General features: G+C 36.6%; 1 protein-coding gene across 1 annotated transcript in view; it reads right to left on the bottom strand.

The window, feature by feature from the left end:
• The window catches only part of LOC126368353 (juvenile hormone acid O-methyltransferase-like), a 49736-nt gene extending 42690 nt beyond the window's left edge, over window positions 1–7046 (bottom strand). Inside the window, exon 1 of the mRNA XM_050012266.1 lies at window positions 6950–7046. The gene's annotated coding sequence lies outside the window, so the exon portion shown is untranslated. The remainder of the gene's footprint in view (window positions 1–6949) is intronic.
• Between the last annotated feature and the right edge of the window lie 19654 nt (window positions 7047–26700).

The raw sequence follows: 26700 nt of genomic DNA, 5'->3' as shown, positions 1-26700 counted from the left end.
ACGATTATTTGAGACTGAACAATTCATGATACTAAAAATGCTCAAAATAGGATGATTCTTCCCTATGATGACCTATTAACGTATTTTTACCGATCAAAACAATCAATGCCATCCGTAATAAAGTAAAATAGTTATATATTAATCATGTTTATATAACTGGGCCTTGAACTATGATGTAATAAAATTATGTTTCATACGTTCGTTACAAAGTTGGCTTTTGAAAACCTGATGCAACTTACCTTCGTATTGTAGTTGTATTGTTACGTCACGTAGGTTTGGTTACGTCTATAGCTAATACGCACGCACATACGTACTAATAGGTACTTACTACAGTAATCTAGAATTATAAGAATGACGGACACGTCTAAAGCCTTGTGTTCACGAACATGTAACCCATCAATGAGGTGTTCTTCTATCGTGTGGGTTGTGCGGTGGAGTCATCAACCCTGGTGTCAGGGTTACTATTGAGCCGCCAAAGACTACTACATCAGTAATAAGTAACCGGGACCAACGTCTTAACGTGCCTTCCGAAGCACGGATCATCTTACTTTGTGATTAGCCTGTAATTCCTAACCAAACTAGGGATCACAAAATGATTTTTGTGATATGTCGACATTGGGATTCGAACCCGGGACCTCCGGATCGTGAGCCCAACGCTCAACCACTGGACCACGGAGGCCGAACCACTGGATCAATGAGTTAACGGAACATGAGATGAGATAAACCGCGGTGTTACTGTGATTTACTGGAGTTTGTTTAAAAATGCATCGTGAATCGCAAATTATTTTAAATCCTATTCGAATTTCATTAGTTTGACGAAATATAAAAAAAAAAATTACAACATCAAATAAGTACTTACTATATATGAACGAATTAATTTCCGATGAAAATCTACGCCATTAATGTCATGGTAGGGTTGCCAACATTGCTAACACTAGACCACCAAAGGGGTGGTTGATTCTGAAAGCACATGAGGATTCTTCCGAATAGTACACACTATCAGAATTTTCAGTTTTGCATGGAATTATAATCACTATTGCAGAAAAGATACGGTTAAAATTCGTAAAACACACGCTGGGTGACTTCCGATTTTTTTAAAATAAAAAGTACTAAAGTCGACCTTATACGTTAGGTGATATGCTTGTATGACGTGCTTTTAACATTACATAGTTTATTATTTCGCGGTTCTGCTTACCTCAAAAGGACTACAGACGTGGGTTTATTATTCACAATACAAATACACTTTATTGTACCAAAATAAAAAAAAGAAATAATTACAAAAAGTCTCTTAACTAAGTACATGGCAAATGGCGGCCTTATCGCTTAAAGCGATTTCTTCCAGACAACCATAAGGTGAGGAAAAATGTAAAAATAAATAAATTGAAAGATTGCGGATACAAACTATAAGTACAACTTATTACCAATAAATACATGCAAATAAATATATAACATACTTACAAATATAATATATACCTAACCTTTATACATAACCTAACATATATTTATTTATTTATTTATTAAATCTTAATACTAAAATACAATTTGTCAATGCCCTGCAAAACTGTTTGAACAGTTTGTCTGCAGGAAAGAGTCCCTACTAATAATATGAACTTATATTACATATAATTTCATATTATATTACATATAATTTCATATTATTAGTAGAGACTCTTTCCTGCTTTACTTTTCTTTAATTATTAGTCATTTGTAAGTAGGAGCACAGTGAATTTAACAATTAATAACATAAATTAGCTAAGACACGAGTCTAAAAGGTATTGCTTAAGATTTTTTTTTATGTTTACTTTTATTTGGTTCTAGACGGATGTTCTCAGGCAAACTATTCAGTAAGTAGGGAAGTCTCTTTTTTAGAGTTCTATCGCCATAATAATTATTGACTCTAGGTACTTCGAATTTTCCCGCGCACACCGATCTCGTGCCATAACTATGGCTTGCTAAAGGTAGTTGGTCATGCTCTTGATTGCCATGGTGGTTAATAGCCAAAAGGTATTTATGTTTAAAATGTACGGGAAGAATTTTTACAAATTTTAAATAGTTTACTGTTCTCTTCTTTTTTCGTACACGATGTTTTGGAGTACTATACAGAGTGAATATATATATGAGAAAAATTGTAGATTATTTAAAGCTCAACAGATATTAATTACTTACTTATATTATTATTTACTTATACTTATATTTTTCTAATTTCAAATTTTTAAGTTTGATGTGTAATTTGAATTTTACTTTATTTTTAAATACTTAAAACCCTTAATTGTATAAGTTATGTGCGCCGTAATTGTCACATACGGTATAACTTATAAATGTAAAATGTTTTAATATATGTGATGTGGTTGTACTTTATAAATAAATAAATAGAGTCTTAGTGACTTTGACCGAATACTGAGGGGGATGATTGAGACCATGATACTGAGTTAATATCAAGTAGAATTTTCCGTCGCAAAGTTCATGATTTTTTGTGTTTTTTAAATTAATCTCATTTCTATACATCTGCGACGGAAAATTCCACTTGATATTAACTCAGAATCATGAGCCCTCAGTATTTGTTATGATGTCACTTACACCATGTAAAATTACTTACAGGTGCGGATTTGAGAAAACTATTGCGGGCCGCGATTCGCGCTCGTGCCGAATAATTAAAGAAAATTACTGTCCTTGTGTTAATTGTGACAATAATACCCTAGATTTAAGTACCTCGTTCCGGGACAAAACGTGAGTGGAGTGAGCCTTTTACTTTTTGTCTAGCCCTTTTATATTTTCTAGATAAACGATACGGGTATGTATGGCTGTTAATGACATCGTAACGAAAACTTTGGGTATGAAATCAGAAATCAGAATCATTTATTCAACGTAATTATCATGGATAAACTTGTTGAAGGTCAATGTAACATTTCTGAATTTATGTCATTTCGCAAGGTGTTATGGCTGAGGAGAAGAAATGACAAGAAACTGCAACAGCAACACATCTTTTAAAAACCAATGAGGATATACATTACAAGTTATTTAATAACTAGAGGAACACATTCAAAACCAGACATTTTTATCATTTAGGTAGTCATTAATCTTATAATAAGCTTTTTTACATAAAGTAAGCTTCACGTGAGCTTTAAATTTATTTTCTGACAAATTTAAAATATTATCTGGTATTTTATTGTAAAAACGTATACATAACCCCAAAAAAGATGAATTTAATTTACTTAATCTAGAATTTTGAATAGCAATTTTATGTTTATTTCTTGTATTGTAAGTATGCCTTTCACAGTTTCTCGGAAGGAGAGGTAAGTTTTTACGTACATACATAATGTTTTAATATATATATTGACTTGCGACCGTCAGTATATTTATTTCTTTAAACAGCTCCCTCAAAGAGTCCCGACAACGCAGCTTATAAATAGCGCGAACTGCTCTTTTTTGAATGATGAAAATAGTTTCTACATCAGCGGCTCGACCCCACAGCAAAATACCGTAAGACATTATGCTGTGGAAGTAGCTGAAGTAGACAAGTCTAGCAGTGGGTACATCTGTGAGTTGTCGGATCCTTCTGACGGCATATGCTGCTGAACTTAGCTTGCCCGCTAGTGATACAATATGTGGGCCCCATTGAAGTTTTGAATCTACAGTAATTCCTAAGAAAACTGTGTGTTCAACAAAATCTAGTTTCTCGTCGTTAATTTTAATGTTATTATTTACTTTCTTTACGTTTGGTAGAACAAATTTAATACACTTCGTTTTCTTAGCATTTAGAACTAGGTTATTTACTGTAAACCAACTTAGAACCTGCGACACAGCGCTGTTTGCTTCGTCAAATTCCTCTAACTTTCTGTCGATTTTAAATATAAGAGAAGTGTCATCCGCGAACAGCACAATGTCAGCTTGGTTCTGTACTACATAAGGTAAATCATTTATGTACACTAAAAAAAGAAACGGACCCAAAATGGATCCTTGAGGAACTCCCATTTGAACATGAGAGCCCGAAGAAGTTGTACTATTGATTTGTACCTTTTGTATCCTACCACCTAGATATGAATTTAACAAACTGAGAGCTCCATTATTTAGTCCATAGTGCCTCAATTTCAAAAGCAAGGTCTCGTGATCCACGCAGTCGAACGCCTTAGACAAGTCACAGAATACTCCTACGGCATTCTGCGACTTCTCCCAAGCATCGAAAATGTGTCGAACAAATGTCACACTCGCGTCTGTTGTAGACCGACCCTTAGTAAAACCAAACTGCTGGCTGTGGAGTAAGTTATTTAAATTAAAATGACATAGCAGTTGGTCGAGAATAATTTTCTCGAAAATTTTACTAAGTACTGGTAGAATAGAAACCGGTCTATAATTCGTGGGGTCTGATTTTGTGCCCGATTTAAAAAGAGGTATAACTTTACTGATTTTCATTAAATTTGGAAAAGTGCCATTTTCAACACTCATATTAAAAATGTAAGCTAGATATGGTGCTAAGATATTAATAACAATTCATCAATTTGACAGACAATCCCCATAAATCTTTCGAGGTTTTAAGTTTCAGCTGTTTGAATACTTTAACAATACTACTCGAATCAACGCGTTTAAAATCAAATAATTCAGTGCAAGCAGTAACATTACTTTTTAATAATATATCAGCTTGAACAGGAGAGGACCTGAGAGATTCTGTAGTTTTTACAGGGATGTTCGTGAAGAATTTATCAAAAACTTCAGCTACATCTTTATCTTGTTTTACTAACCCAGTGCCCGATTCTATATTGTATTCTAATTCACGCGGTTTAGAAGCCTTTGTTTCACTATTTATTACTTGCCAAACTGCCTTTATTTTATTATCCGCGGTCTTTATTTTACTACTAATATGCATCTGTTTGGCTGTATAACACACTCTTCGAAATATTTTAGAATATTTTTTGACGTAGCTTTTGAAACTATCAGCGTGTGTATACGTTTTTTCCTCATATAAAGAATAAAGAGTATTTCTACTTTTGCGAATGCCTACGGTAGCCCAGTCACTGAACTTGAATGATTGACTGTTGGTAACTACCTTTTGAGGAAAATTATTTTCAAATTCTTTATGGATAATAGTGAAGAAATCCCTGTAAAAATCGTCAGGATTGTCTGTATCAAAGTTTGGACAAGGTAAGTTACTAATAAGACTATTTCGATATTTCTCTATCCGATTATCAGTGATGGGTCGAGTACTAAATTTAATTTTTTGCACATTTTTAAGTACTGGAAAACTAACCAACTGCCCACTGTGATCAGACTTAAAACAGTTAAGGATACTGTTATCTTGGAAATCACAATTGCAAAAAATGTTATCTAAACATGAGGCAGTTGTTTCTGTAATTCTAGTTGGCTCCATAAATATATTAACAAGGTTAAAAGATGTAAACAAACTTAGAAATCTAGTTGTAATTGAATCTATTTCATATAAATCAACGTTAAAATCTCCACACACTATAATGGATTTATTACTTTTGGATATGACCTTCAGTACATTTTCCATCACTGATTCAAAAACTGTGAAGTTAGCACTGTATGGGGGTCTGTATACGGCCACAACAATATGTTTCTCTGTTTCTATACATGATTCAGATAATTCTGAGTTGGTATCAATACTTTCATGTTTTGGTGTTTTTTAACTTATTACTAAAGTTCTATACTTTTGCGGCGGAAAATTCCACTTAATCATGGTCTGAATCATCCCTCAAAGTTTTCGTTACGATGTCACTAACACTGTGGTTTTGGTAACAGAGTGGAATTTTGTAGACATACCGATAAATCTGTTGAATATTACCGTAGTTGTTTCTGTTTGCTAATCATTGTTGTAGTCATTGCTTGCGTAAGAGTTGTTAAGCAACCCGTAATGTGATGATTACAGTACCGTGTTGCCAAGGGGCGTTTTTATTTTGAAAGAATTTACTTTTCTTTACTTTGAAAGAGTTTTTATTTTGAAAGAATTTACCTTTCTTTACTTTGAAAGAGTTTTTATTTTGAAAGAACGTACCTACTTAATAAGTTGGAATAAGTGTAAGTTAGAATTAGACTTTTTTGACACGGGAGTTTTTTTGCGATTTCATACGCAATACCACTTTTCCAGTCTGCGGCAAGCATTCATTCGAGGTTTTTCGGGTTTTCCACAAACAGCATTGTTTACATGGCCGGTCAAAAGGTGAGTTCTTTAAATAAAGAAGATACTTATTACCCAAGATGTATATTTAGGATACAATGAGTGTTTTATATTCTTATGTAACTTACTTGTAATTATAACTTTTATTGGTAGTTATTGAAATATTTATTCAAATGCATTCCGTATTCCAAGAGTAAAATGAGGGATTTCCTACTTAAAATAAATAGTTATATCTTTTTGGTCACATCCTTGCATAGTGTCATCAGACAGCACTGTGTTATATGTTAAAGTAACACAAAGCTGAAGCACTTCACGCAGCTCGAAGTGATGCTACTCTACTCTACTGTGCGGATGCTTATACGGATTTCCCTTACTAAGCGCTTATCGCTATCGGCACACTAGAGTCGAATATTTTTTTTCAAATAAATAATCCCCTCAGGCGGCGCCCTGGCCCGAGGTTCGCGTCCGGGTACCTTCAGGCCTGTTGTCTTAATTTTTTGTACCGGATGAGAGTCCTTAGCGCTCCCCATTTGTTCTATAAGTAACATACATATACTGAAACATCACATTGCTGGCCACAAGCCGGCATGAGCATACTTCACCACGCTGCTCCACTGCGAGTTGGCAGAAATATTTTTTATGGCTTGGGTCAACGGAAAATCACTTTGTGCGACTGCCCTTTGTTTGATAAGGACGTTGCTAAAATCACCTGATTGTTCAAAAAAGTATGTTGACTCCTTGCGTCGGAGGGCACTATCAAGTTCAATAAAAAATAATTTGTTCATCTAAGTGCATACTAGAAAGAAATGTGCTACTTACAGGCTTTAGTGAAACATTTTGAAAAGCAAACACCACTAAAACAGTCCAGTCAAGAAACTGTTGCAATCTTAGGTTTTATTAACTTGTTGTTCTCACGTAGCCCGATCGTTTGCTACTAGATGTAAATGCGATTTATGTCAAACTGACCTATGTAAGCCGGTGTTTCGATTGTAAGTGAGTCATAAGAATAAATACGAATAACATAACAGCGAATGATTACTGTTAATTATATCTCATTCTTTAGTAAAGTTAGGACTTCGAATATCGGCTTGAAAACTTTGGTCTTTCTATTGTGTGGGTTGTGAGGTCAATTACCAACCTCATCAACCCTGGAGTCAGGGTTATTATTGAGCCGCCAAAGGCCCCTGACATGGGCCATGCAACGACTAAGTACTAACTTACATTAGTAAGTAGTAACCGGGACCAAACAGCCTCCGTGGTCTAGTGGTTAGAGCGTTAGGCTAGCGATGGGGACATTGTCGAAATCACTTTGTGAGACTGTCCTTTGTTTGGTAAGGACTTTTCAGATGATTCCGTGCTTCGGAGGGCACGTTAAGCCGTTGGTCCCGGCTATTAGCCGTAAAAAACACCTCCACCAACCCGCAGTGGAGCAGCGAGGTGGAGTATGCTCCATACCCTCTCCGGTTGATTGAGGGGAGGCCTGTGCCCAGCAGTGGGACGTATATAGGCAGTTTATGAACCGGGACCAACGGCTTAACGTGCCTTCAGAAACACGGATTACCTTACTTTTTGAACAATCAGGTGATCAGCCTGTAATGTCCTTACCAAACTAGGGATCACAAAGTGATTTTTGTGATATGTTCCCACCGGATCGTGAGCCAACGCTCAACCACTGGACCACGGAGGCCGTGAAAACATTGGTAAAACTGGAAAATGGGTTGGGTACATACTAGCCCAGACATCTTCACCAATCCGCAACGAAGAAGTATGATGGTGGTGGTACTTCATAAAAGACAGAGTATTCGATAATATCAGATTATTTCTATACACATACATACATAAACTCACGCGCGTGATCCCTAATGGGGTGGATAGAGTCACAAGTAATCAGAAGACTTTTTTTGTCTTTTATTTTATAGAGGGTTTTTTCTGTACAGAATATGCCACCCTCATACTTCTTACAATATTATAGGTTTAACCTACGTTTCTTCGCTACCTTAAATAACTTATAAAGTGCTTTAGCGTAGCCCAAAGTAGGGGAGGCCAAATCAGAAGACTTGCAGCCACTTTTGACACGAAGTCCTAAGGTGGATAAGATGAACCTTGTGGTGACAAGGGATCGTCTATCGCCCATAACAATCGTTTATGCAGGCTGTTTATTTAATAGGCAAGACCAACGTAAAAGACAGATTATACGATTATCTCAGATTGTTTCAAGACACGATAGCTACCACAGTATTGCAATTAGCGAATCACGGCCTCCGTGGTCCAGTGGTTGAGCGTTGTGCTCATGATCCGGAGGTCCTGGGTTCGAATCTCGGTGGGGACAAATCACAAAAATCACTTTGTGATCCCTAGTTTGGTTAGGACATTAGAGGCTGATCAGCTGATTGTCCAAAAGTAAGATGATCCGTGCTTCGGAAGGCAGGTTAAGCCGTTGGTCCCGGTTAGTACTTACTGATGTAAGTACGTAGTCGTTACATGAGTCATGTCAGGGTCCTATGGCGGCTCAAAATAACCCCTGACACCAGGGTTGATGGGGTTGGTAATCCACCTTACAACCCACACGACAGAAGAAGAAGCGAATCTCGTAATAAGATGTGTTGATTCAACCGCCTTGCATCTCTTCAATTGTAATTGATAGGCATACACATTAACTGTGTTTACATCAATCGTATATTTACGTACTTACTTACTTACGTTCGCAATAAGGAAATAATTAGATTCAATGGATGAATCAGAGCTGCCTGCGACGCATATCAATGTCACGGTGCGCAGTGATCTTTGACAAATTGATCAAAATAATAATATTAAGTAAGTTTATTGATAAAAACGTATATTCAAATAGAAAAGCGCAGTTTACTGCCTCTAAATACAATTAATTGATTATTTATCTCATATGATTGTGTCATTATTAGTACATAGCTAATATACGAAATTCAACTGGGTAAGTTCTCATTGGCAAGGATTCAAGATATGGGGCTAGTAATAATGTTAGTTCTTACTGATACGAACTGCGTATCTTACGCGCGTAGTGATTTATATTCTCTTTGTCTTACGCTCTTAAAAACAAAAGACATACAGAAGAACAAAACAATGTAATTCATAAAACTAAGGAGATTTATGTCGAAATATATATAAATATATATATTTCAACTTTGTGCGTTATTTACACTTATCCAACTTACTTTGTATAACTTATTTATTTAATTAACATTAAGTCAGTATGCGAAGAATTATTTTGAAAAAAAAATGGTCAGCTATTGGGATTCACACCCTAATTATATCTTGTCAGTAGACACTACGTTCATATAGCATTGGAAGCACGGTGCCCCCTTAAATGTTGTGTACCTTGCAACTTACCTCAAATAATTGATTTTATATTTTGAAATAAATAATAAACTTCATGGTAGGTGTAATAAATAATTGAAAAAAGAAAGTAAAGCTAAAATGCGGTAAATACACGGTCGTGTTCATTCGCGCGCATGTTATTGTGCCTGTCAATTACAATATTGATTTCTGATGTGCGATACATTTACTTTAGGTTAACTGTACAGGGTAAAGAGGCTTGTGTTCGACTTCCAAAATAACCCTACAAATTCCGTTGGAAAAAGAACATTACTGATGGTGGAAAAACGCAACATCTGGTGAGAGTCATGCCCCCTCCTACCCCAATCCACTCGTACGGACAGACAACGGTAAAGAATGATCGCGACATGATACAGCAATGTGGAAATTATTCGGTCTCCGCGCGATGTTTGGGCGACTATTTGCTGGCTTTAGGGTTGAAAGGAATTATAAAAGGAAGATTATTTATTTCTTACATAACTTTAAAACTTTATAGAAAATGACATGGAAAATTACATGCAATATAAAATCATGGGCTCAGTGAAAAGGGTCCGAGTGAAGCCTAACTGCTTACCATCCAGGTGTTTACCAACAAGAGGTAAGGTGAACCCCTGATAGTAACTACTAAGGCTCTAGACAGACGGACCGCATTTCAACTGCAATCCAACCGCAAATTGCAGTTCCGATGCAGTTTGAATGTAAACCAAATCATAAATAAAAAGAATAGGTCTAACACTACTACTTATATAAAAACAACGAACTGAAAAGTATAAGAAAACAGCAAAACAGTTTTTACCATAACTGTACAATAACGTCAAAACTCGCTCGACGTAAAGGGAAAATAAGGCCACTCGCCGTAAAGAGAGTCGCCGTAGCGCGGGTCGCCGTTCGGAAAGTCGCTGTCAACGCTACAATTCGTATCTAGTGTGCTTACATTAAATAGGGTATAAAGGTCATTGTGTTCTGCATGTCACCGGATTGTTTCTCGAACTGGGAGCGTTGGTTTGAATCCCAGCACCGGACTTGCACCAAAGAGTAATTAAGTAATTTATCTTAAGTGCAGTTTTCATTTGGTAAGGAAATATTATGAATTGAGTCAAATTGGAACATATTTTGTAAATATTGGTAAGAACTTGAAATGAACCGGACCTGTAAATCTTCAGAAATGATAATTATGATATCGACATCTCCCTAGCGATATCCCGTTTTCACAGGGTGCGCTTACCCAATCTGAAGATATGACAGGTTCAGTTGTTTACACAAGCGACTGTCTGTCTGACCTTCCAATCCGCGAAGGGAAAATCAGCCCAATATAGGTTAGGTCACATACCTCCGAAAAGCATTTCTCGGGAATGTGGGTTTCCTCACGAAGTTTTCCTTCACCACTGAGCACGTGATGATCCAAACATGAACGAACGAATTCGAAAACAAATTCGAAAATCGTTAGTTTAGGTCTATGCTGAAATTCGAACCTGCGACCTCAAAGTGAGAGGCAAGTGTTCTACCAACTGGACAGCCACGGCTTTGAGATGATATGATGGGAGTAAAATGGAATACTTCAACAACACTGGCTCATAAATACAATCGTGACAAGATTGAAGTCCTCGTCGCCGGCAGCCACAAAAATCAGCGGCAATGACTGGCCGATTCCCGCCGCGTGCCGAATAACCAACCCTTGCCACGGACGTACTCAGGCATTTAACTCTTTTAATAAGAGTGGCATGTCCTCGATATCACGGTAAAGTCGTCAGGGGCCTTTGGCGGCTTAATAATAACCCTGACACCAGGGTTGATGAGGTTGGTCATCCACGTCACAACCCACACGATAGAAGATACTTACAAGCAACGGAAGAACACGCATCCACGCGCTACGCTGCATCATGCGGGGCAGTGTGAGAATCGCCTAAGCGTAGAGATGTCAAACAATTGGGTAGTTTCCTAGGTCAAAGATAAATTATGAAATTCTGATAACTAAATGAGGACAGATCTAGAGGTGACAAAAACAAAAATCTTTTCTTTTTTCTATTTAACTTATTTATGAATTTCAATAAAGAAAATGTAATAATACGACATTTTGTCACGTTTTTCTGTGACGTCACAACAGGTCGTTTTTTTATTACAAATTCCATAAAAATCTCGTGTTTTGACGTTTAGTAAAAAGTAACTGATTTGACTAGTTGGAAACTAGCCTATTCCTAAAATTATTTTTTGTCTCGGTACCGCACAAAAAGAAAAGAGGATTTTCTTGATTGTGTTACTTCATTGTAAGTAGGTAGGTAACAACCCTGATCTAGGACAAATATGTTTATTTGAACGTTTGCCTAGTATGAAATCGAAAATGGGACAATTTGCCTAGCGATAGCCGCGATTTTATATTACCTAAGCTAATCGAGTTTACTGGGTCGTCAATTTGAGATAACGTATTATGCATTCAACGATGGAATGTCAAAAGTGGGACAGTACACTTAAAATTATTACTTACATGTTAGAATACATAATAGTAGACCTTGTTTTAATGTTACCTACAGATAATGTTAATTAATTTGTACGCATTTGAACGATGATTGAAGACTACTAGAGATACAGTGTGTTTGTTGATTAATAATTAAACTGTACTTACTTGGAATGTACTTTATTCTAAGGCATTCGAAAGAAAATAAAGCATGTAACATTTTATCTATGAAGAGGTCATTTTAAATTTGTATTTTTGATTACGTAATTTCTAAAGGTAGTTAAATGCTGTAAAAAGTTGGCCTTTATTGTCGTTTGAGAAGGTAAATTAAGTGCTTTAAAATGGTATAAAATAGACAATGCTGACCAGAATGTACCTATCTACTCTTTTTTGTCGTTTGGCAATTTGTAAATATGACAAATTTCAGTTACACTTTAGGAGTAAAAAAGAAAACGCTTGCTCACAAAAAGTTTTAGACTTTTGCCAGCTGCCTGGCTCCGTCCCTGTACGCAACCGCTTCGCAATATGATTTGCGTCAGTGGCGATGCGTTGCGAGCAGATCACCGGACGGTAACCGACTGGAAAAAGCGCGTCTCATCCGGCTTCCGGATATCTTTTGGATTCGAGTGGCGTTCTCCGTACTCATCGCTTGACGCGAGCATGAAAAACAATGCGTGTTACGTAAACTTAAGATTCTGCTCCGTACCTTTGTTAGGAAATTATTGAGTATTCTTATTAGTACTTTGTTTCGTACAGCGTTTATTATCACGAGGCCTATTTTTTTAAATATTAATGGTATTTCTTTGAAAATATTTTAAGCGTTATTGTTTCCTGTAGTAAGATAACAAAGGAGAGCCGTGTATATTTATTTGGCAGGCGTCGGACCACGAGGTGGGTAATGTTATCATTCCATTAATTACAACAACCACCCCCGCTTTTTAAAAGTAAATTAATCCGATTAGGGGGGAATCGAAGAACCCGCTCCGTCCGAGTTTATTCAGGCAACTTTCTTTGGGAATAATTATTTTTTGTAATTAAATCCATCAACACGATTTTTTCCTAATGATTCTCCCGCGGGAGGAGGCGACGGGAGGGCTCTTTTATTTTTCGTCTAATTCCGTGTTGCGGTATAAAGGTGCGACCGCGTTGGATAAGTATGGATTTATTTTGAGTAACGTCTGTATTTAGAGATGTAAATATAATTTGCGTCACCCCTAGATGGTCGAATTACAGGTGATGGATGGGAATTGTAATTATATAGGCATAGCAAAGAATAACTTTTGTCGCCACAATTATGAAATAATACTAGAAAGTTGCTGCAAATGAACTTCTGGAGACGTGTTGCCTAGGACAAAACTTTATATTCATAATAAATATACTTATGTTCTTTCCTACTGCACTCATCAACTAGTTTTTTTAAACGTATCCTGAAAGATTAATCATGACTCATAGTACCTGGGCGGGCGGCGCCCTACGCCTCCCCATGATAATGATATCTCGCTTTTAAAGGGCACATCGTCTAGTTATTTCTGCGAAAATTAATTGAAATGAGTTTTGGCGATGAAAAGATGTCTATACAAAGCCGCTAGGTGTTGCCCAGAGATAACTTCTTCATCTTTAATTAATTATGTTGCCACAAAGAATTTATTTGCTTTGAATTTCAAAGCTTCATTCAATTAGAAACGTTTTCGATTAAGATTATATAATTTGATAGGATTTTATTTTTAGATAGTTCAGCAGCCGGTGTTTGATCACTTACACTAATTAATACTTATAACATTTTGATAACTGGGGGGTAAAAATGGCACATCGAAACAATTAATCTAACAAAGCAATATTGCTATTTGACATTTGTTTGCATTGCGCACTTACTTTTATATGCATAAATGTCAAATAGCAACATTGCTTTCTTAGATGAACTGCTTCGATGTAGCCATTTTAACCCTCCTGTTCTTTTTATTAATAAACAATAAAAAATAGGACATGTAAAGTACCTTGCTTGTGATATGTAATAAATCATTTTAATTTGTCGATCTATAATATGTTTACAAGCATGAAACATTATAATATTAGAGTTTGAATTTTTAATAAATAAGTTGGTTTGAAATTGAATTTAAAGTAACTAAGCAAAAAAAGACGGTTCGCAGTTAAATATGGAGAAAAGTTCAAATGCCATCATTTTCATTCTTCCTGAATACCTTAATACAGAACAATTTCGCACAATATAACCTCAAACTTACACAGTATAGATTCGTTAATTTGCACAGTAAAGCAGGTCGCATCTGGCCGTATGTGGGGCATAGCAATATATCGACGGAGAGCCCAGATTGATGACTCCGGCCTCTAGGGAGGGCCTCTGCGATAGATTGACTCGGTGTGTTTCTTCTGGACTCTAGAGAATTGCAATGTTCCGGTTATTAAGTAATAGTGGCGGTAGATTGATCTGAGGGCCTTGTCTAAATGATATTCATTTGAATAGAAAATAATATGTATGGTTTTTGCAAAACAAATCTGGCAAATGGGTTGGCTATTAGGCGAAACTCTACAAACAACTATGACGGCAACTCTAACTCCAAAGGATATCGCAAGCTATCGACTCGAAGAAGTCTTCATTTTTAGTCGACTTCAAAAGAACAGGCTCCATGCTTGAGCCGATGTTTTTTGGTGATACTAAATCATATATTTTTCTCCATAACATACCTTATAACAAGTCTGTCACATTAGACAAGATGTGACCCCAGCTGACTTCTGTAACAAGGTCTGTACTGCAGCGCGGCTTTTTAAAACTTCTTTAATGTCTCTGATGGATCGAAATTCGAATGTTACATACAGGGTGTAAGTGACATCGTAACGAACACTAAGGGGAATGATTCAGACCATGATTCTGAGTTGATATCAAGTGGAATTTCCTGTCGGAAACTTCATAAATTTTTTGTGTATTTTGTAATTATTTTCAGGTCCATACTTTTGTGACAGAAAAATCCACTTGATATCAACTCATAATTATGGTCTGAATCATACCCCAAAGTTTTCGTTACTATGTCCCTAACACCCTGTATACCTACAACTCCCTTTTGAAAGTACGTAGGTTTATATCTTACAACAGATGCATTTCCTAGCATTTCCTTGCCGATACGAATATGATGTAGTGTGTTGTTTTATTGAGAGCCGCAGGGAGTATCGCCTCTAATGTGGAAGCTTCAGATTTATTTTTTTCGAGAACCGCGTGTGGGGAAGTGTGGAATGATGTTTTCCAACGGTGTTATTGTTCAAAGATGCCCTGCTTCCTTAACCTGCTTGATAAGTCTACAAAAATATGAAGATAACGTTTTTATAACCATTGTGTGAGGTGATTGCTATGCGCTTGTTTGAGAATTATGGGTCTTCTTCTTCTTATCGTGTGGTTTGTGAGCCGGAATACCGACCTCATCAACTCTGGTGTCAGGGTTATTATTGAGCCGCCAATGTCCTAACCAAATCAGGGATCACAAAGTGATTTTTGTGACATGTCCCTACCGGGATTCAAACCCGGGGCGTCAGAATCTAAACAAATGTTGCTCAAAAGGACAATTCAAAAGGACGAATGAAACAAAACATAGATTTACACAAAATTATTGACGCCTCAAAAGAACAGTGCAAAGAATATGCGGATAAATCATAACTGTACAAGTATGCGGGAAGGAAAAGAATATTTTTACAAAGAAATAGAGAATATATGTGTGCGATGGTGTCGGTGAGAAAGCGGCAAGGGGTCGGGGGTCGGCGCGCCGACGATACGTTTCGGCCAAACGTTGCCGATATAGTATATGGAACAATGCACACACAAATATCTCATTTATATTGCGTATCTCGGCTTCTGTACGACGGTTTACCTTATAGACTACTACACGAGTTTTAATGTCTTTCTTGATACTGTGATTTTTGTATAGATTAAGACGATGGATACAGGGTGATGGTGGAATTGACTCTCTACTAAACCTTAAAGAAAGAAGCAGGAAGTATGTATAAAATGTGTGATGGTCGAAGAACCCCTGGACGACTAATATGGATAGAGATAAGACAGCCTGACACAGGAACCCCTCTGATGTCCTTTTTACCTATCTGCACTATTCTTATACAAAAACATTAACTTCCTAAGGCCTAGATTTCTAGTCAAAATAATGAAACAATGGGGTTTGGATTTTAAAAGGATATTTGGTCTTAAGACTAAAGTTTTTGTCGGACGACGCTCAGTGGGTAGGCCCGCTACAAGGTGGACCGACGATCTGGTGAAGGTTGCGGGAAGCCGCTGAATGCGGGCAGCGCAGGACTGATCGTCGTGGAGATCCTTGGGGGAGGCCCAGCAGTGGGCGTCGTACGGCTGATGATGATGAGTGACGAAAATCATACTGTTTACCATCGTCGTCCTAGCGTTATCCTGTTGTCACGGGCTTCACTTACCTAACCTGAAGATTTGACAGGACCGGTTTGTACAGAAGTGCCTGTCTGACCTGGCGCCCGGTACAGGTATAAAAACATACTGTTATTCTGTTTTTTTTTTTAATTCAGAAAGTACAATGAGAATAATATACAGTTCCATCAGTTAAATGCATAATTTTATTTACTTTACATGCACCATTAACTAATTAACACGCACTCTTGCGCCAGGGGCACACAGCTCTAGTCGGCCTAATGTTCATGCTATGCAAATGTATGGCGATAACAAACCAATAAAAAAGCTACTCGTATAATAATTAAATGTAATAATGCGTGTGTATAAAAAAACCGCTAGGAGTTATTGTGTAACACGGCTAACAACTTTTGTCGGACGAGAGTTTTTAATGCTTTCCACTGAAACGGCCTCCATGGTCCAGTGGTTAAGCGTTAGGCTCACCATCCGGAGGTCCCGGGTTCGAATCCCAGTGGGGAAATATCACGAAAATTACATTGTGATCCCTAGTTTTGTTAGGTCAAATATAAATTATAAAATGCTAATCCAGAAATAGAAACCAGTGTAAGATGATGCAAAAAGATCTAATTATTATTTTCTAGTCTTCTTATCGTGTGGGTTGTGAGGTGGAATATCAACCACATCAATCATGGCGTCAGGGTTATTACTGAGCCACCAAAAGCCCCTGACATGGCTCATGTGACGACTACATACTTACATCAGTTAGTAGTAACCGGGACCAACGGCTTAACGTGCCTTCCGAAGCACAGATCAACTCACTTTCGGACAATCAAGTGATCAGCCTGTAATATCCTAATCAAACTAGGGATCACAAAGTGATTTTTGTGACATGTCCCTACCGGGATTCGAACCCGGGACCTCCGGATCGTGAGCCCTACGCTCAACCACTGGACTACGGAGGCCGTTTTCTAGTAATTTTCGAATTTTAATTATGACTTTCAGAACACATAATAACGAGTATGACGTTTGATCACGTTTTTTAATGACGTCATATAGGCGGTTTTTCTGTACAAACTCCATACAAATGTATTATGTCATGACGTTTTGTAAAAAGCATTGATGTAATTAATATTCACGTAAGTCTTTCATTTCACTAGGTTGTCTTCTTGCCTTTGTTTCCGGCTAACAAGAGAACGATCACAGTCACATAAACTTTTTATTTTTCACTTTCCTTCCACCGACTGTAATTGGAATACCATTGTATTTAAGTCTATAAATTATGTAATACAAACTGGATTAAAAAAAAAGAGAAGAAAGGAAAACATGAAACAGTAAGACTAGGGCCCTGTGCTGGGAGGTTTTCTGACCACGTCTTTCCCTCAGCGTTACAGATTCCGATGTGGTAGTAGTTTTACAGCTAGTTACATAATATTTTTTTGTAATTTAATTTTTTGACGTTCAAAAAGCGCTAACTTTGTAAGCCAATTTTGAAAAATAAATATTTTTGTATTTTTTTTTAACGATATCCGAAGCAAATAATAAGAAGAAAAACTTGCAATTACCCTTCTTTGTAGATTGAGAAAATGTTTATAGAAAATAATCATTTCAGTCTAAAAATAGGATACCAAAGATGTAAACTCTTCGAAATGTAACTGTTGGCAACACCAACAATATTTTTTTTTTGTTATTGTGGCAACTTTAAAATCGCTCTCTCTCTCGGAGGACCACATGTTGGCGGCTGCGGTTAACGTAGGTTTACGTAGTAGAAAAATATTTATTTGCTTGCGACACGACATGTTACATTCTTGATGGCGTTGAATGAGAAAGAGAGAGAGAGCGATTTTAAAGTTGCCACAATAATAAAAAAAAATATTTATTTATTGTTGGTGTTGCCAACCGTAACATCATTGCTTCGAAAGATGCTAAGACAATGTAGAGCAGTCGAGATGCCGCGATCGCGAGTTCGATGCAATTATTATGCAAAATCATTAACATTCTAACGAGAGGAAGTGCTCAGCTCTCGAGAACTCATCGCTTCTACTCGATCGATACACAATACACCCCCAACTGCACTCTGTGTGTTATTGGTATTATAGTTACCAAGTTAATGTTTGAAATAGAGTTTGAATGATCGTCAAATAAAAGATAACATAACACAAGCTGACGACTATGTCCCTTTTGGGGTAGTCAGAGGTATATACATCGTAAGAGGAACTATGTACCCACACGTCACCGTGCTTTCTGTTAGACCTGTTAGTAGTATTTGTTTGAAATAAAATAGTCCTAAAACTATCTATGAGTATATATCTAACTTAACCTAACATAAGTTCGAATGTCAATGACATTAATATATCCAAAGAATGATTTCTAAATAATCTGACTACGGCGTAGCAGGGGCAATGTAATAACATTGAAAATATTCAAAAAGAAAAAATAATCTGACTACGACGTAGCAGGGTCAATGTAATAACATTGAAAATATTCAAAAAGAAAAAAAATCTGACTACGACGTAGCTTGAACAGACTAGTTTCCAACTGGTCAAATCAGTTACTTTTGACTAAACATCAAAATACGAAATTATTGTGGAATGTGTATGAAAAAGCACACTATGACGTCATAGAAAAACGTGATAAAATGTCGGACTTATTATTATGCTTTTCTTGATTGAAATTACAAAAATAAGTTAAATAGAAAAAAAAGAAAACGTTTTGTTTAATTATCAGTTCTTTGACCTAGGAAACTACCCAGTTCAGGACATCAATATCCGTAACGAAATTATCCGTTACAAAATAAAATCCCATATAGGTGTCGGGCATAGACTGTGGCTCCATTCGTTGAAGGTAATGTTGAAACGAACTCGAATGTTAAAAACACAAATATTGATGTTGAGAAAAGTTTAGCGTGGGCTGAATATATTGGCAAGTTATCAATAACACTGCGTATTATATTGATTGGGCCGCCTTAACAACACGAGCCTATTCTAATCTGACACGGTGATCTATTCCATTATAGGACATATGCATGTGTGTGTGAAGATCGTAAAAGTGCGTGTGTGTGAGTGCGAGCTCGTTAATCATAATTTCAGACGTTTGTTCGTGTGTATGTTCATATTATTATGTTTTGGGATAAGAAATTAGTTAGTGGACATCAAACTTGGGTGTAGTCCGACCGACGATTCTTGAGACGGAGGGTGAAGTTGAAGTGTCAAAAACATTAAGATGTTTCATCGTTGATTTGTTTAGTTTTTTTGACAATAAGTATACGTACCTATTTATGCATTATCTTATCATACATTTTGACAATAATATGTAAAATCTATCCATTTATTTGTGCACTACATTGCAGTCTCACTTGTATCCTCTGCCAAAGGTTGTCTGGAAGAGATCGGGCTTTGTGATAAAACCGCCTTTGCCCACTTTAGTACCTATTTTTTTTCTGTAAATGTATTGATGTGCGAGCAATAAAATGTTTTATTATTATTACATTCAGTTTAAAGGTGCAATACTATTGATAGTGAAGAGAGCGACATACCTATTATACATTAAAATCTAAGTTGTTTGTAACTAACATAAAAAAAATTGCCATGAAAAATGTGTTTAAATAAAGTTTGAAATAGATAGTTTGAATTGCGAATTGTTAAATTATCAGTTACATACATACACTCTGAGCAATCTGCGTAAACGATCCACGCAGACTGAAGACTTCTAAGAATTCTTAGATGCTAATTATTCCAATTTATATGATACAATGGCCCCGATTCCTGGAGACACCGCCTAATTTTATTTTAAGTTATATCCGTCATTTTCATATCCGTCGAAAAGGAAAGGGACGGATGATTCACAGCTCTTAATTTTAGGAAGAATGAGTAAATGAATGTGTCGGGTTATTGACTGATGTAAAATTTTTAGACGGTTGGTTTAGATTTGTGCTTAAAATTGACGTGTGTTCCATAAATTTTATGCTTGTTGATTACCCGTCCCTTTCCTTTTCGGCGGATAAGAAAATGACAGATATAACTTAAAACAAAATTAGATGGTATTTACAGGAATTAGCACCATTGAATGAATAATAACGACGACGTAACGTAACGACGGTTACAAAACCTGACCGCCTCCAACACGTTCTTGGCTGTTCTTTTCACATTTCAAAATACATTCTTACAAGCGTTAAGACCACACAGTCGCCGTATAAGAAACTTAGCAAGAAGCATTAAGGGCCCGTACGTCGCAGGGACTGACCCGTCATGAAATTTAAATCTAGATCAATAACCGCGCTTATATCATTGTCTTCATTAGAGATAATTGGGTTCGCTCCCCGTGGCCGCAAGTTTGTTTGCTTGTGATAACTTGAGACGTAGTACTTCGGACGTTAAGGTACCCAGTTACCCGCGTCATGCCTTCCTGAAGATGGATGTGAGCCGAACCCAACTTTTGGACATTCAAAACGATAACTTCAAAATAGCGAGGTGTCTTTTCTGCTAAGACTAAAATTTAGAAAAAAAAACATCTTGCTTAATATGCATTCTAATAATAATCCTTTTGTTATATTTTGTAAAAAAAATATTCAAATCTCATAATGTTTGATTAACTACATATTATAGAAGTCATTACACCTAAAATATAAAACAACTTACCTTTTATTATGTGTATTTAAAGTGCATCTTAAAATAAAATTAGATTTTGGGTACCTGTACTTTTTAAATTTTTCATTCATTGGCACTTGAATAGGTACCTATTCTTTTTATTTGAATAATATTTTAGACCAGTTGCATAAAAATTCTAGTAAAAAGGTTCCTTACTTACATTTTAAAAATAATTAAGTGAACGTTGTTTTTTTTTAATATCACTATTTCAGGCCAGAGATTCTAATTTTGAAATTTAAAAAGTACAAAACATAAACCCTTGTAACATGTTCGTCCGGTACCTATGTGCGGAGTATCGTCATTTACCCAGGATATGTTTGCGGGCTCGAGCAAACACGATTACCTGGAATTAGGTTAGTACGTTTAGTACGGTTTATGTTATTTACACGCCGTTTCCACCCGAATACCATCGCCTCCTTAATTAGTAAGATTTTCATTTTTGGCTTCAAGTTTTGGATTAGTGCAGTTTTTGGCGTACGACTCTATACATATTTCAATTGTGTCAATTTGAAAAGATTGACGTACAATACAAAGTACTTATAAGTAAAAAGGTTAAAATATGTAAATATGAAATAGATAAGGAATAACAACCACATATTTAAATAAATCCTATGCCAGGAAGTACGTATATTCATTTAGTATCATCTACCGATTTGTTAAGTGATTGTTTCCTTGCGACCTACCTGCTTGTTTATATTTAATAATATATACTATGCTTTAAGATATAAGTATTTTAATTAATAATGATTACAAGTATGCTCACGTTGGTTGGAATGTTCAAGTACTTACTTGTATTTTTTTAATATAAAATACAATATGGAGCCTCCCTTCATAATTCGCAGTAAATACGTTTAAGATACGCGGAGTGACGGTAATGTTTGCGCTGGCGAATCGATTTCGAGTTGATCGTTTTCTAATCCCCATTTTCTTGGTGGCATTACGATTTTTCGTGCGCTCACCTCACTCCATATTTCCGTGCATATCTCGACGATTCGAAGATCCATTATTTTTTATGGCTCGAATACACGGCGTTTAGCGCCCCCCGCCTGCTTAGAGCTTACGCCCCGTGCCTACAAGGGGGCGACGAATATTCTTGCGCTATAAAACTGCGGTAATATTTTAAATGGCATATGTTAAGTGCGGTTTTGGCTAGGTGTCACACTTTTGTTGAAATGGCATATACCTTTAACAGCGTCACATTTTTTAAATATACCTAGACAGAATGCGATACGTAGTCCAATAATACAATGTATTGTGTGTGTAACATTTACAAGATAAGCTCACAATTATGTTTCTAAATGGGCTAGTTAGAGGTATATTCATCGCATAATGAACTAAGTACCCATACATCACCGAGCTTTCAGTAAATGAAACCAACTTGATAGGTGGTTAGCCGTATCGTGTCGTTACGGTGTAAATGGAAATTGTACAAAGATAAATTAATACCTCATTGGTAGGTGATTAGGGAACTATTTAATCTTAAGTAAGTTCATATTTATTTTTTACTTACTAAAGTTTAAAAGGCAGGCGTAAAACCTATTTTTTATCGTAGATTGTGACGACACTTAAGTTCTGACAAACTACGTAGAAGTTCGTTAAACAATCTAGGAGGGTGCTTCATGAATTCCAATTCATTGATTTTTTTGAGCATATCCTTGAATCAGCCACCCCAGCTTCCACTCAATACATTTTATCGGCAAACGTCACACTGCGTGACACTTATGTAAATATTTAAATACGATCCAGTACAAGCTATGAATATTTTAAACTCTAAGTAAACCACTCCACTCTGTGCTCCAAAGATACTCGCAATACATTAATACAAAATACTTTTATTTGACACAGACATAAGGTCTAAAGTTCAAGTGAAACGGCGAATTAATCTTTGGTTTTCCACTCTATATCTATGCATAAAGCGATTTGATAAGTATTCACAAATTGGGGATCGATATTAAAGTGACGAGTTATGCTGATTGGATTTTTTCAAGTGGCTGAGAGGGGACGGTGAATAATTGAGTGCGATTTACTTTTATGAGTTTTGAATGACTTGCATTTTAGAATTTATTACTAAAAATATAATTATTATCGCCTATTACCTTACCTTTTACGCCTAAATATTATTATATTTCAAACGAACTTACTTAACGGTTTGCTATGGAAGTTTTGAAAGGCGTTAGCAAATTGTCTACAGTGCTCAGCAGCGGTGGTGGCGTCGGAGTCTAAAAATGCTTAGTGACATAAATAATTTGCCATGTTGCTTTTAGTTTATTCAGTACAAAGATAAAATAAAAAAAAATATCTTCTCCTGGGTAAGCAGACCCTAAAGAATAAGACGAGACAATGTCAAGAAGTAGTCAGACGTTTTAACTTCAAAAGCAATCAAAGCAACAATTTAAGGATTCAAAAATTCTTAACTAGCAATATCGTAAGGACCCGGCCGTGCCGATATCAATTGATCACGCAGATCGTACCACTTGGCCATTCATCGCAATCTGAGGATCTCTCGGCATCACTTGCCTCTCGACTGTCTCTGAAGCACTCTTCTCTCTTTCCGATCTCATTCTTTTGTTCGACGCACTCCCTCCCTCAGATACTCGATACTCTCTTTGTCACATCGCTTTGATAGGTAAACCGGATGCGCGGATATAATATTGTTATGGTTTCCCACAATATATCTAGGTGTGCACGAGGGTGCTGCTAAATCATAAAGTACCTAAATATCAGTGTTATGATTATATATGAGTTTTATATACTAAATAATAGTTCTCACATAGATAATTACATAATAATAGGGCTAAAGTAATATAAAAGTGTAATACAGATAACAATGCTCGCTGTTTTGTGATAAGTATAAACTAACTAATGCGCGCACGTGATCAGACGATAGGGGAAACCACCAACCGCAGCGGGGCGTTTATGACCTGTTTAAGTTGATACTGTGAAACGTTTGACAGCACTTCCATTTGTCAGGTCAAGTAGATTATGCCAGACACAAATCTAAAAGACGTCACCCAAAAACGTCATTTTAGAACACACAATCGTAATTTATAAATGACTCCGCTTGTATATTCTACCGATGACAGTCGATTTTTCGTAGCGATATGAATGTATCAATGGGTACCTGCTGAAGTGAAACCTGGACGGGAGGTGGCTCCAAAAGCCACTGTTGAGGGGGGCGAACGAGAATACAAAGTGTGAGGAGATCCGCGAGGCATTACGTGTTGTGAAAACTCTTTCGCGTAAAGCTTAGCTATGTATTTAAATTTTGAAGCATCGACTCTTTAAATTTTAAACGGTAAGGTAATAAACATCAATATTGCGTGGACTTTTCATCGTTTCTATAAGTTAATGACTGCAGTGGTAGGAACATTCGTAGATTATACTTATTACCTTTAGTGGTTCTGTATCTAATACTTAATCTAAACTCACCTCAATATCAATCGAAGTTAAGCTTTAGTACTGGATGAGATTCCTTAGTGCTTTCCACTTAACTACCTAACTCTAACTTATATAAAAAGTTTTGGTATGATTGTGATTACCTACATTTACTGTCGATATAATAAAATCTTCATTAACAATTTGTAGCTCAATGCAAAATACCGAAAAACATCGATTGACTACCAGCTATTAGTACCGATGACACGTAGTCTAAGATGGCGATAGGAATGAGGTTATTCTATGCCCATACGTGATAGCGTCCGGGGCAGGCAAATGGCATTGATCATAATATCGGCGGAGGCTTACAGGGTGATAAATGGCCAGCCGCGGCGTCACCGGCGGGATGCGATGGGATGACGCCGGCGCCATATTTAAATCGCCTGTCACATCCGCGCCGCACGCTCGGGAATTATACCGCCTTTTTGCATCTCCGCACGTTTTTTATTCTGTGGTATTTGTATTAGGTTTTTACTCTGATTGTGTTAGCGTAGGAATGCCCGGCAGATTGCTGGGATTAAGATTTTATTATGTTACTAGCGGCGCGTTCCCGGCTTCGCACGGGTGGATACTTATTTTTAACAGTATATTTTAGTTGGGATCCCTATTTTTTTCTAGTAGTAAATATAGGTTATGTTTGGATAATGTAGCATTCTAATGGTGCAAGATTTTTTGAAATCGTTTTGTAGTTTTTGAGTTTTTTTATAAAAATAAAATACAAATCTTTCCTCTTTATAATAGTTAATTATTAGAATGATTGAACCCTGAATGTTGGCGCCGGAATGCAGATCTATACGCACCACTTCGCACGAGACACTGTGCAAAATATATTAGGTGTTAAAAACGAAATACTTTATAGTTAAATACTTTTTAAGAATGTCTATCCACATTAAATCCCAAATGTGTATGCGTCTGCAAAGAATACTTCATATAAATTAAAAACTTTCACTTAATAGCAAGAAAATCTTTCTCACATCAGTCGAAAAAACACCTGCTCACGAATATAGCGACACTTGGTATCACTTTCCATCCATAATGTGGAATCAGTGAACCAAAAAGGAAATTAAAATCATCAATCAAACCAAAAATACAAAGGCCCGGTTCTATTGTCACCGATATGTTTGCGCAAAAACGACTTTGTCGCATCACAGTCAAAGTAATAAAAAATCCTTACACGGATATGGATACAACTAGAAGAGACTCTCCTACCTCCTCCCTCTTTATAGGTGAATTTTATGATTATTAGTATACTACTCGAAAGAAAATTCTAGAAAAAGAAATTTTGTAAGTATTTTCTTTTAAGGAGTATGTACCTTCTTGGGTTCACGTTTGAAAACAATCGTGCCTGAGGATAAACCATGATGTGGCTTAAGGTGGAGCACACTTGGGAAGTACTTGTAAATGCCTTTATTTATCTTCATAATTTCATTCAAGTAATTTCTGGGATTTTAGTTATGTCACGGTATTTTTTCTTTTAAGGGACTTTAACAATTATATTTCAAGGTTATGCCGGCCCTGTCGTTACTAAAACTTAATCTATTCTTTCTTAAGTGATAAGGCAGATCTAGTATCTGTATGGTGGCGATAAAACTGTTCGGGGCTTTGTGCTAGGACACGTAATACGCTTACAATTGGTTATTGCGCTGGAATGACTAGCGGTTTGAAGGATCAGCTCCCGTGTCGCTGTCACCACCATTGTACAAGCTCCGACTTTAGGGCCCTCACGCCATACACCGATTTCAGCTCTTTTTACCTGCGTGTCTTGTTTAAACTCGGTTTTGTTTGTGTATTCTACAATTTAATTAATATCTGATAACTTTGTGTTTTGTGTCCTTTCTAACTTGATGAACAATTACGAGGGTGATAATATCCATCCATCTTAGAACTTCGTATTAAGAGTAGCTGCATACATCATCATTTCCCTAGCATTATCCCGTTTTTCACAGGTTTCGCTTGCCTGACCTAAAGATTTGACACGTCCGGTTTTTACTTTTTTACAGAAGCGACTGCCTGTCTGAGCTTCCAAGTTTCCAACCCGCGAATGGAAAACCAGCCCAATATAGGTTAGGTCACACACCTCCGAAAATGCATTTCTCGGGAATGTAGGTTTTCTCACGAGCTGCATGAGCTGCTGCTGGAGTGGCTGCTTACATATATATGTTAATTACTTTATTTGTTTTATGTATTGTATACAAAGGCGATATTTACTAGCTGGATACCTGGCGCCATATGGTTAGGAATGCCGACCTCACGAAACGGCGAAGGTTTCAATTATTAAGTTTCATACTGGCTAGAGATAAAA

This window comes from Pectinophora gossypiella, chromosome 7, assembly GCF_024362695.1.
Source record: "Pectinophora gossypiella chromosome 7, ilPecGoss1.1, whole genome shotgun sequence".
Lineage (NCBI taxonomy): Eukaryota > Metazoa > Arthropoda > Insecta > Lepidoptera > Gelechiidae > Pectinophora > Pectinophora gossypiella.
The sequence above is the reverse complement of the archived record's forward strand: the minus strand, read 5'-3'. Positions and strand labels throughout refer to the sequence as shown.